The sequence below is a fragment of the Numenius arquata genome, chromosome Z (genome assembly GCF_964106895.1).
Source record: "Numenius arquata chromosome Z, bNumArq3.hap1.1, whole genome shotgun sequence".
Classification (NCBI taxonomy): Eukaryota; Metazoa; Chordata; class Aves; order Charadriiformes; family Scolopacidae; genus Numenius; species Numenius arquata.
Window position 1 is genome coordinate 79,348,530 of NC_133616.1, and position 10,975 is coordinate 79,359,504.

Genomic DNA, 10,975 nt, shown 5'->3' on the forward strand with positions numbered 1-10,975 from the left:
ACCTGGAACTTTTGCACATATAAGGACTCCTGTATAGATTGTATAGCATACTGTTGCTTGTATAAGAGGTTTCTTCTAGCCCTAGATTTTCCCCAAATACAGTACAAAATTACATGAAACAACTTCTCTACCAGGCACATTTGATCTAAAGGCATCAAGCAAGAACTGAGTGTGAACTTCTGAGAGCACAAAGACACCTAAAACAAGGGTTTAGCCAAGGTGGTAAATTGGGTTACCTAAAACCGTTTGATGGTCACAGTCACTTCATGCACACCCACATTGTACCCACACGTGCAGCATGGCCCTGACCTTAAGCAACCACTTCACTTCTCTGCACCTTTCTCCAGTTTTCCTTCCCTGGTGGCCATCCATGCACTCAAAGCTGCACTGCAAGGACTGTCTCAGACTTTATCTACCTGGACTTATGCAAAGCATTTGACACTGTCCCACATGACATCCTGGTCTCAAAATTGGAAAGTCATGGGTTTGATGGATGGACCACTCAGTGGATAAGGAACTGGCTGAATGGCCGTACTCAAAGGGTTGTGGACAATGGTTCAATGTCCAATTGGCGACCAGTGACGAGTGGAGTTCCGCAGGGGTCGGTACTGGGACCAGTGCTGTTCAACATCTTTGTCGGAGACATGGACAGTGGGATAGAGTGCACCCTCAGCAATTTTGCCGATGACACCAAGCTTGGTGGCACAGTCAACACGCTGGAGGGAAGGGATGCCATCCAGAGGGACCTGGACAGGCTTGAGAGATGGGCTCATGCAAATCACATGAAGTTCAACCAGGCCAAGTGCAGGGTCCTGCACCTGGGGTGTGGCAATCCCAGGCACAAATACAGGTTGGGTGCAGAATGGCTAGACAGCAGCCCTGAGGAGAAAGACTTGGGGGCGTTGGTGGATGAGAAGCTCAACATGACCCGGCAGTGTGCACTGGCAGCCCAGAAAGCCAACCGCATCCTGGGCTGCATCAAGAGAAGTGTGGCCAGCAGGTCATGGGAGGTGATTCTACCCCTCCACTCTGTGCTCGTGAGACCCCACCTGGAGTACTGTGTCCAGCTTTGGAGTCCTCAACACAGGAAGGACATGGACCTGTTGGAGCGGGTCCAGCAGAGGGCCACGAAGACGATCAGAGGGATGAAGCACCTCCCCTATGAAGACAGGCTGAGAGAGCTGGGGTTGTTCAGCCTGGAGAAGAGAAGGCTCCAGGGAGACCTCATAGCAGCCTTCCAATATCCGAAGGGAGCCTACAGGAGAGCTGGAGACAGACTCTTTGTCAGGAGGTGTAGTGACAGGACAAGGGGTAATGGTTTTAAATTGGAAGAGGGGAGATTTAGATTAGATATTAGGAGGAAATTCTTTACTGTGAGGGTGGTGAAGCACTGGAACAGGTTGCCCAGGGAAGTTGTGGATGCCCCATCCCCGGAAGTGTTCAAGGCCAGGCTGGATGGGACTTTGAGCAACCTGCTCTAGCGGAGGTGTCCCTGCCCATGGCAGGGGGATTGGAACTTGATGATCTTTGAGGTCCCTTCCAACTCTAACCATTCTATGATTCTATGAGAAAAGCTGCTTTACTGTATGACGGTTTACGGGAATGTTTAAGTAAGAGAACAGTTTGTGTATGTCACAACCTTGTCTCAGTATGGCCACGTGGCACTAACAAACTGTGTTCCTGGCAGTTTTTTTTAATCTATTTTTATTTCCTAGTGTAATTTGTAAACCAAACCTGAACAAAGACGGGCAGTATTTTGAATGTGCTGCCTGCTTGTTGCTTGGTATGGAGTAAGACTTGGAAATGAAGAACTGGGAGCAGTAATTGAAAAAGGATAAGAAAGAAAAATGTCTGGCAAAGAACAGTATAAATGAAAGATATTCACCAATGGAGTGGCTGAGAATATAATGCTTTTAGTACACTGTACTGTAAGAAGGAACTTAACTGTTATTTTAATAATGGTACATATATATCCTTGACTATTAAGCTAAATAACTATTCTGTTTCAGTCTCTGAACATAGGCAAATGTTCCTATAACAACCAGTTTCTTGTCTGGCATTGCAAGACAACCAAAATAACAAGAGAACTGAAGTGCACTATAATTGCTTCTATTCTCAAGGCCAAGTCATTGACTTGCCCTTCAACATCCCAGATTCATCCCAGATTCACCAACATGTCTTATGCAGACCTGAAAATAAAGCTGGTCTCCCACTCTGGCTTAATTAGTAGGAAAAAGAAAAAGGAAGGTTTGCCTAAGTTGTTGGTTTGTGGTTGGTTTTTATTTGCTATTTTGTTTGTCAGCAGCTGTGCTTTATTAACTGCTTACAGGTAATATTAATGTGATTAATTATGTATAGGATGTCCGCAACATACTGTTTGAAATGCAATTGCTGTTCTTTGGCACTTAGCGGAGTCCTGAGTCTGAATGTATAGCATATATTTTTAAAAACACAGGACTGGGCATAGGGTAAATATCAAAGGAAGGGAAAAATACTAAAAAGGAGGTGAAAATACTGAAATCATAAGCCTTTGTCACTGTACATCAATGCCTTCTGATTTTTTTTCACTTTCCACACTCCTACCATTTGTAAACATGGAATGCCACAACAGAAGACTAGTTTTTTTAGAGTAAGAATGAGGTCTTTACATGGATTGGTATGGTGCCAACATGATAGCAATACAACATGGTTATTAGATAAAAATATACATATGTGTATAAGGTATGTAAAAGTATATAACATGTACAATATATGAAATAAAATTCTAGATCACTACCAACTTCATAAAGAAATAAAGATCCAGAACAGAAAACACTCATGGACATGGATATCGTTTCTCTCAGAAGACTTCATGCAAGCACAGTTTCTCATGGAAAAAAATTATGGAAAATTCACTTTGCTCGGTAAAACCTCAGAGCCCTTCAAGTTGAAAGATGAAAGAATAATGACCTTACTTCTCAATTAAGGCTGAGGTAAAAGTAGATTCAGTATATTGCATTTCAAAAAAAAGCATTAGGATACTACTGTGGAAGGCTGCTCAAGCCACTGGATTATTGTAGCACAGGAAATAGATATATTAAAAAAAAGAATAATTCAGATTGAGAGAACTAGTTTAATTTCTATGGGTACAGATGGTATTCCTAGATTTTTTATCATCTCTAAAGACTTTTTAAACCTGCAAAACACAAAAATATCATTATTTGAAAGAGCTTGAGGGGGTTTAACATTTTTCAAAATACAACTCACAACTGTACTTGAGTTTATTTTTCAATTATCAGTAATTATTTACAGTAGTTATTGCAGTTGGGAATTCAGATGGAGGAGTTGTTTCTTTTTTTTTTTTTGTTTCCACAAAAAAAAAGATTAATACAAAAATTTAAGAGGATTTTAAAGCAAAACTTAGTAAACTTTTTTATGACACATTTGAGTTTCTGATACTGATAATAAAATACTTCCTAATCAAAATTGAAGTATTAAAAATCAACATTACAAATCAACAGTTGCTGACACAAAAATGTTTTGTGGAACACTCCTGAGAAGTAAAGCTTGCCTTCTAATGAGAACAGATGCTCTTTCTCACATGCCATCTCTATTATGTAGAAGGTACCTAAAAATACTCTCTTCCAATTCACCATAAATACTTCTCCCAGGACACCTAGAGAAAATAAGTAGGTAAAGCATATAAAATTATAAAGCTTTCAATGTAGAAGTGTACATTTGGGGCAACTGAATGCATTGTTGCATACAAGTGTAAATCTTTGGGGGACTGAATGCATCTTCTTTTGTTGATCCACAGTGACTGGTGAGATGCACACGGCAGGGCAAGATCACCACCCATTTCCTACTTCTTTCTGTCCTTGCACATCAACTTATTTTCAAGTGTGTTCATACAATTAACTTCATTCGGTTTTCTTTTTCTCCTTCCCCAAACACAAAATGCAGACCATTTCCTGACTCCAGTCCCATGCCCTAACTTACAGATGTTATTTTTTATCATTTGCCATTGGTATCCAGTTGGTATCCATACGCCAACAACAAACACAGTAGTTATAGCACTTAGAGAAGTCTCATTATTCACCAACAGGAAATATAAAAGAGTTATTGTGGGTACACAAATAGATTGCTACTGCCTGATCTTGATGAACAAAGGGACTACAATAAAAAAAGACTGATAAATAGAATATAACAGTGGTGTCTGAAATTCAGCATATTTCTTCTCAAATGAAGCTATTAACAACAACCCAGAGGCTCATTAGGGAATTTCTTTTTCCCTCTATTTGTGGACCTTATTAAAGGAATCACCTGCTATGTTGTGCATGTTGGAGTTGTGTGTTTGCCACTGGAACTTTTAATTTCTCTTTTTTCCTCTGAAAATAAGGCTTAGATTATTTTTTTTTTAAAACAGCCATTGATCCCTTCCCTCCCTAAACTCAAATTATTATCACTAGGCCTGCGCACGCCTCCCTGTTGCCCAGGGACCAATGCCATGGACCAGAATCACGACAGGTTAACCGCTGCCATTTCTTTGTTTTGATCTTGACCTCCAACTAGCTTTCTGAAAATACCCTTTTTTCACTAAGCCAGCCCAGGCCACTGACTACCACCAGGCAGTTACACCTGCAGTTAGTTGCCATTATGGGGCTAGGACATTATCTCTGCTCTAAATTACGTTTTTTCCCCATTGGAGCTGGAGGCAGAGCTGTTGTTCCATAGCAGCCCTGTAGCCAGGACACAGGTGGTGCTCCCCTTGATTATACGGCCTCATTACTGCCGAAGAGAAGGAGTACATAACACACAGCAGCGCTGAACATCCTGAATGATAAAAACATTATTTGCGTAACACTTGGCGCTCCTGCAGGTTTAAGGCCTAATAAATCTCCCAGGGAAGTTAAAAGCAAAACTCTTCCAAAAAAGCTGGATCAGACGCGCTGGTGCTCAAGTTCTCTATGTCAGGAGCTGTTATACAACTCCTAATGAGATCTGCAGTCAGTTTCAATCCAAATGCTACTTGCATCGCTCTTGTGCAAATCCAAAGTAACTCCATCAATTTGATGCATTATTCCTGTTTGATATTGTCCACAGAAGCACTATTTGAATAATTTGCTCCATTTCTTAATATCATATCACCAAAACAATTTTTAAGACAATTTCTTAGGATTTTATTTCTTCAAAGTGTTGCTTCTATCCTTTCCTCCAATTTCCTGTCTCCTTTATTTTTTAATCCAGCAATGTTTAAAACATATTTTCTATTTCTCATAACTTTCTGATTAGTTCTTCCATGTTTAGCCTGATTTATTTTTATTCGAACTTCATTTGACTGGTAGTGTTTGCTTTCCAATTTGTGCAATTTTCTGCTACAATTTTCTTGCTAAGTAGTTTAAAGCTATTATTTTAAGGAGTGTCTAGAAAACTTTGAGATCTTTAGTGTGTTCTAGCAGCATATCAGTTTTCTCTCAGTAGTATTCCGGATTGCTGGGTTAAGCCAGAAATTGCTGCAAATGGCTCCTGCTAGTCTTGCCTAATTCAAACATGCAAGATGTAAGCAAGACAATTCGGAGAAATCAATAAAAATATTTATTCTCTATTTGCATTTGTGTTATACAAAAAAACCTAAAGGGTCAGACATATATTACTCTGGATAAAGGTATTTACTGAAGTCTCCTGCTATGTTATTCAGAAATAATTTAGTTTATGAAAGCTGCAAAGTATCAGGGTATTGCACACAGTTCAAGACGAGTCACTCCAAACAACAATTTCAGTATTTTTCAACCTGTTTCTTCTTTACATATCTACTGTGATAGGTGACTGAAAAGAAGACAATGAAATATGGATATTTCCCTTGTGGCAGCTGCCAAGCAAGCCTAACAACATTGTCTGGAAAGCTTGACTATTGAAAGCAATCTACAAGACATCACAATAGAAAGCATCTTGAATAAGTATAGATTATAGACACCTTTGCAATCCACTACAGTCTTTTATTTTATTGAAACATGCTATAAATAAATAAAAGTAAGCATGAGGTAAATTTGGTAAGTTTCATTGTCGAAAGTGCAATAAAGACAACAGATAAAACACATTAGCGTATAAGTAATTGCTCTAATTACCGTATTAGAGTAAAAACCATGATCACAAAGTAGTTAAAAGCAAGTAAAAAGATAGAAACACAGTATTTGTCAGTGCTAGAGACCTCTGTATTTATCTTCAAATCACTGGTTGAAAATCATAGCTGTAAGCATTTGCTGAAAATGCTTATCTATTCAGTAGCATGAAATATAAGTTGCATGAACTTATATTTCCCAGGGTACTGTATTCCTTCTATTTTTAACTGGAAAATTATCACTACCTCCATAATCATCTACTTCATAAATTCATAAGATACCTAATCCTAAAGAAATCAGATATTTTCCAACAGATCAGTTCTGAAGCTTATTGATTAGCTTTTTGTAAGAAATTCTGCTCTTACTGCAATACAAATTTGACTAAACAGAACAAAACACAGATTACTAAAAATGGTGATGGAGAACCAAAAAACACATCTTTGCCTATGGCCATCTTAAGAAAAAAAACCCACAAAACCATTATAAGGCCCATGAATCACTTTCCCTATAATTGACCCATGCAATCTGTATACTACCAAGTCTTTAAATCCCACCATCCTCCAGACTGTACCAAGTATTGTCCGAGAGCTGATACACCTCAAAACCATGTCAATGAGTGGACCAAGAATTAGGTGGTAGAGGCTGTTGTGGGACTGTGTCTGCCTTTATATGGTGGACCTGTTTTATTATGACCAATGTGGGTTCTGTAGAGGTCAAAAATCCCCTTTCTTCTAGTAGAAGCATCTGAACAATGAGAACTACTTCATCAGACAAACAAAGGAAACAGAGACCTTCTTGTAGGAGGAGAAGTGCTGGAGATGCAAGTGTAGATCATCAATAGGCCAAAAGGGAAGGGGTAGTCATAAGGAGCTGGATCCCACCTTTATCTCGTATCTTACCTTTAAAGGAAGATCTTGGGTTCCAACACAACAATTCTATCATCCTATCTGAAATTTTGCTTGCTGCAATTGCAGTGAAAGGAGAAGTGGCTGACAGTTAATACACTGCTTCTAGCACTGTATTAAGCACTTTTGCTATGCTATCCAGGCTACATATAATGAAACCTATAGATTTTAATGAGATTTAACTGTGATTTTTGCTCTCTAAACAAATTTGGCAAGTCCTTAGATGTTTTCTGTTAACTTGTTTTTTGTTTTGTTTTGGTTTTTGCTTGTCCCTCACTGTTACCATACAGGTCTAGGTTTCAGATGAACGTAATACAGAAGCAAAAGTACAAAATGCTCATCTTTCCAGTGACATACTATAGCAGAGAATCTGAGTAGGTGTCCCGGTTTGAAGTAAAACCGAACCAATTTTCTGTTCTGTAACTTTACATCCTAGCTAGGCCTCCTCTAACTCTCTGAAATTAACGGCATATTGTGGAGAAAACTGCTCGTTCTCAGAGTGATAAGCCCAATGTTTGTGCTCCATGCCAAGGAATGGTGAGCAGGGAGGCCCTTGCTTATACTTATTGCTGTAACAACCAAGGTCAGCCAATTTCGTTATTTGCCCCCTTAGAGGGTCGGAAACAGAAAAAACGTAGAGGGGTCACATTGGTGGGGAGGAGTGGACAGGAGAGGTGACCCAAACCCGACCAACTGGGGTATTCCATCCCATCTGCCCCACGCTCAGTATAAAAGCTGAGGGATCAAAGGGTCAGCCCCCTTCCTGCGATGGCCGACGTCCAGAGAGGACTCTGTCTGTTCATCTGCCTTTGATCCCGATCCGTGTGTTCCTGACTCCAGAGCTGGAATCCAGTTCCCATTCGTCCCTGAGTCCAGTCTGGGACTTCCCCAGTGCCTGCCGGTGACGTGACTGTCATCCTGGGAGCCTGATACGGTTTTGTATATATTGTATCTATTTCATTATTTTCTTCTTTATTTTTTATTTTAATATTAATTCTTCATTAAAGTAGTTCAGTTCATTCTAAACTTCTGAATCTCCTTATCTCTTTCTCCTCCTCTCTCCTCTTTTTGGGGGGAAAGAAAGGGGCGGAAGGGCCATCTGTCGGTCTGATTTTGGTAAATTAGGCCGAAACCACGACAGTAGGCCATTTCTCGGGGAAAAGCAAGACAAAAAGACCTCATTAGCCAGAAGGAAAGGAGATCACAGGGCACTGGTGAGCAAATCTCTTATATGTGTCCTCATTTCCTCCTGGGAAAAGTCTGAATCTTTTACGTTAAACTGATGGTAGCTGCTGAACTTGAGTATTGTTCTGTGGCAGTACTAGCAAGTAAATTTTTTTTTTTTTTGCTAAGGGGGTAAGGGGGAAATACGACACCCATTAGAATTAAGAGCTAAAAGTCAGTCTACATGTCTGTTCTCCTGCATGCTGATGCACTTTGATATGGGCTATTGCCCTGCCACAATCCAAACAGGAGAAGAGAGATCTTATCAACTGATAAGAATTCATAGAAAATTAAAAAAAAACCAACATAATGCCACCACTGACCAAACACATATTATTGTAGTTGGTTATTCAAAGAATGCTATTTCAGATCCTGTTCTAAGAAGATCTGGAGCTCAGCCTTTGAGAAAGACAACTTCAATGGATTTAGATGCCTTAGCAGTTGGCCATAGGGTTTTACCCATAAAAAGGAAAACCATTTGGACTACCTGAAGACTAACCACCACAACGGGAAAGCAGTCAACACTTTTCCTTGTGATAACCACAGATACTAAACAGCTCTACACATCCTAAATCTGCACAGCACCTTCATAAAACACGCTAGTTTGCCCTAAAGAAGTGACTCTTAAATGTTAGCTTCCTAGATGTCCTGAATGGAAAGGGTTATGATAATCCCAATATTTCAAAGGTTTACCTGACTTCAAGTGTAATCTGTTCCACAGACATCAAAGGGACTCTTCAAAGACACAGCAGACTCCTTATGCAGAGCACCTTGCAGGCTTTGTGCTTCAGGTCTTGAACACCAAGTTAAATGGAAGCCAGGATTACAGGTACTGCCGAATTAAATCACTTTTATATATACATGACTAATTGTAGTTCTGAAATTCATAATTCTTCAGAAATTTAGTACTTATTATCATTTATCATTTTGTTATTCAGGCCTTTAGCTAGTGCCAGTATCTTCCCCAACTGTTTGGACATAGGAATGTGCACAGGTGTATTCAAGAAAAAACTACTTCTCTTACTTCCCTCCTTCCCCTCTTTTTTTTTTTTTTTTTTTTTTTTTTTAATTTTCAAATAAAAGAAAACTGTCAGTACGTATCAAAATTTGCTTTATCTCTGCAACCAACATTTTTTGCTTACTTTAAGCTGGATTGTATTCTGAACTCCAGTTTACAAAACCAAAAATCATACTGGAATAACAAATTGATAAGCAGTATTATATTTTAGTAATTTAGAGTACCTCTAAATTTAGATCACCTGTCTTTGCCTCTGTCTGAAGCTGCTCAAAGAAAACACATTTGTTTTCTCATCCTTCTCTTTTTGTCCTGCTCCTCTCCTTGTTTTCTTAAATCCCACCAGGTATTGTGTCAACAGCACGATCCCTTGAAAGGGGATCCCTTGAAAGCAACACATTTCAAACTCCACCTGGAATACTACAAAGTGGATTTAGAATGCTATAGTTTCATCTCCAACCTGATGCAAAATTTAAGCTGGAATTAAACAACTACGGACCTCATCTCCCTGCTCAAACTTTTTGCAACGTTGGTATTTCCACAAAAAGCTTATGTTTTGAACTACTCATATTTTTGCCATGAAATCTCTTTTGTGAAAGAATTCCAGACCATCTTTAACTTTCAATGCTCTACTGCCATGCAGTAAATACATAACGATCTGAGCATATATTCCACATAAATGCGTGATAAATGATGCACAAAACTGTCTTGTGAAGAATGCTAGCAAAGCACCTTGCATCCAGTGACCGTTTCTGTGTCTGCTGCTCCCTGGCCTTCAGCGGGGACACTGAGGAGAGAGTCTGGCGCACGGGCGTGCGCAGCCTACTGTCAAGCCACCGGCAACCAGAGGAACACAGTGAAAGAGATGTTGTCACTTCTCATTGTCAAGGCAGGAGGTAGTAGGTGTAAAATAACATTTTCTCCTCCAGGGCTTGCCTGGAATTTCATGATTAGCATGTTAAAAAACTGGGAAAAGTCATAATAATTTTAGTTTCTAAATATGAAGTGCACTAAGAAGGCAGTGCCTATGTTTTTATTACTTATTTGTCAGTCTAAAAATCTGATTGCAGCGTTTGTGAGACTGTCTTGACACTTGTTTTATTTTAATGATACTCTTCTAAGACTTTTTTCCAATAGTCATAAATATAATGGGATATATTTTTACGGTAAATGGCAAAAAATTATCACCATTACTACTACATTCAAGAAGTGCTGATTATACATGATAGAATTACAAGCCCATTGTTACTTTCCAATTCATGGCCAAAGGCATTAAAAAAATTAACAAAAAAAGGCTTTGGGGATACATCAGTGACATGTCAGTGATTCCTTAGTTGGGTACGTACAAGCCACAGCCTGATGAATTCATTGACCTAAGTTACAAATAGGTTGTTTATTCAACTGAGAATAAACTCGAGGAGAACTCCTTTCACTGTGCAATATAAATTCTTAATTTTTTTATACAGACACATGAACTTTCTATACTTAGTCATGCCTTGATTTTGATCTGTCTCTATATTAAAATAAAGTAGGGAAGATTTCACCAAAGTCACTGGGTTAATACAGAAATAAATGTGGTGTGAGGAAAATAATTAAGCTCATTCTCTTAACACAAGAAAACAAGATGTTCTCTAGTTTAACTTAGCATGTATCAACTTAGCATGTATTAACTTAGCATGGGTACTGCACACTATCATCCAAGGTTCTTTCTGACAATTACAATAAGACAGGAA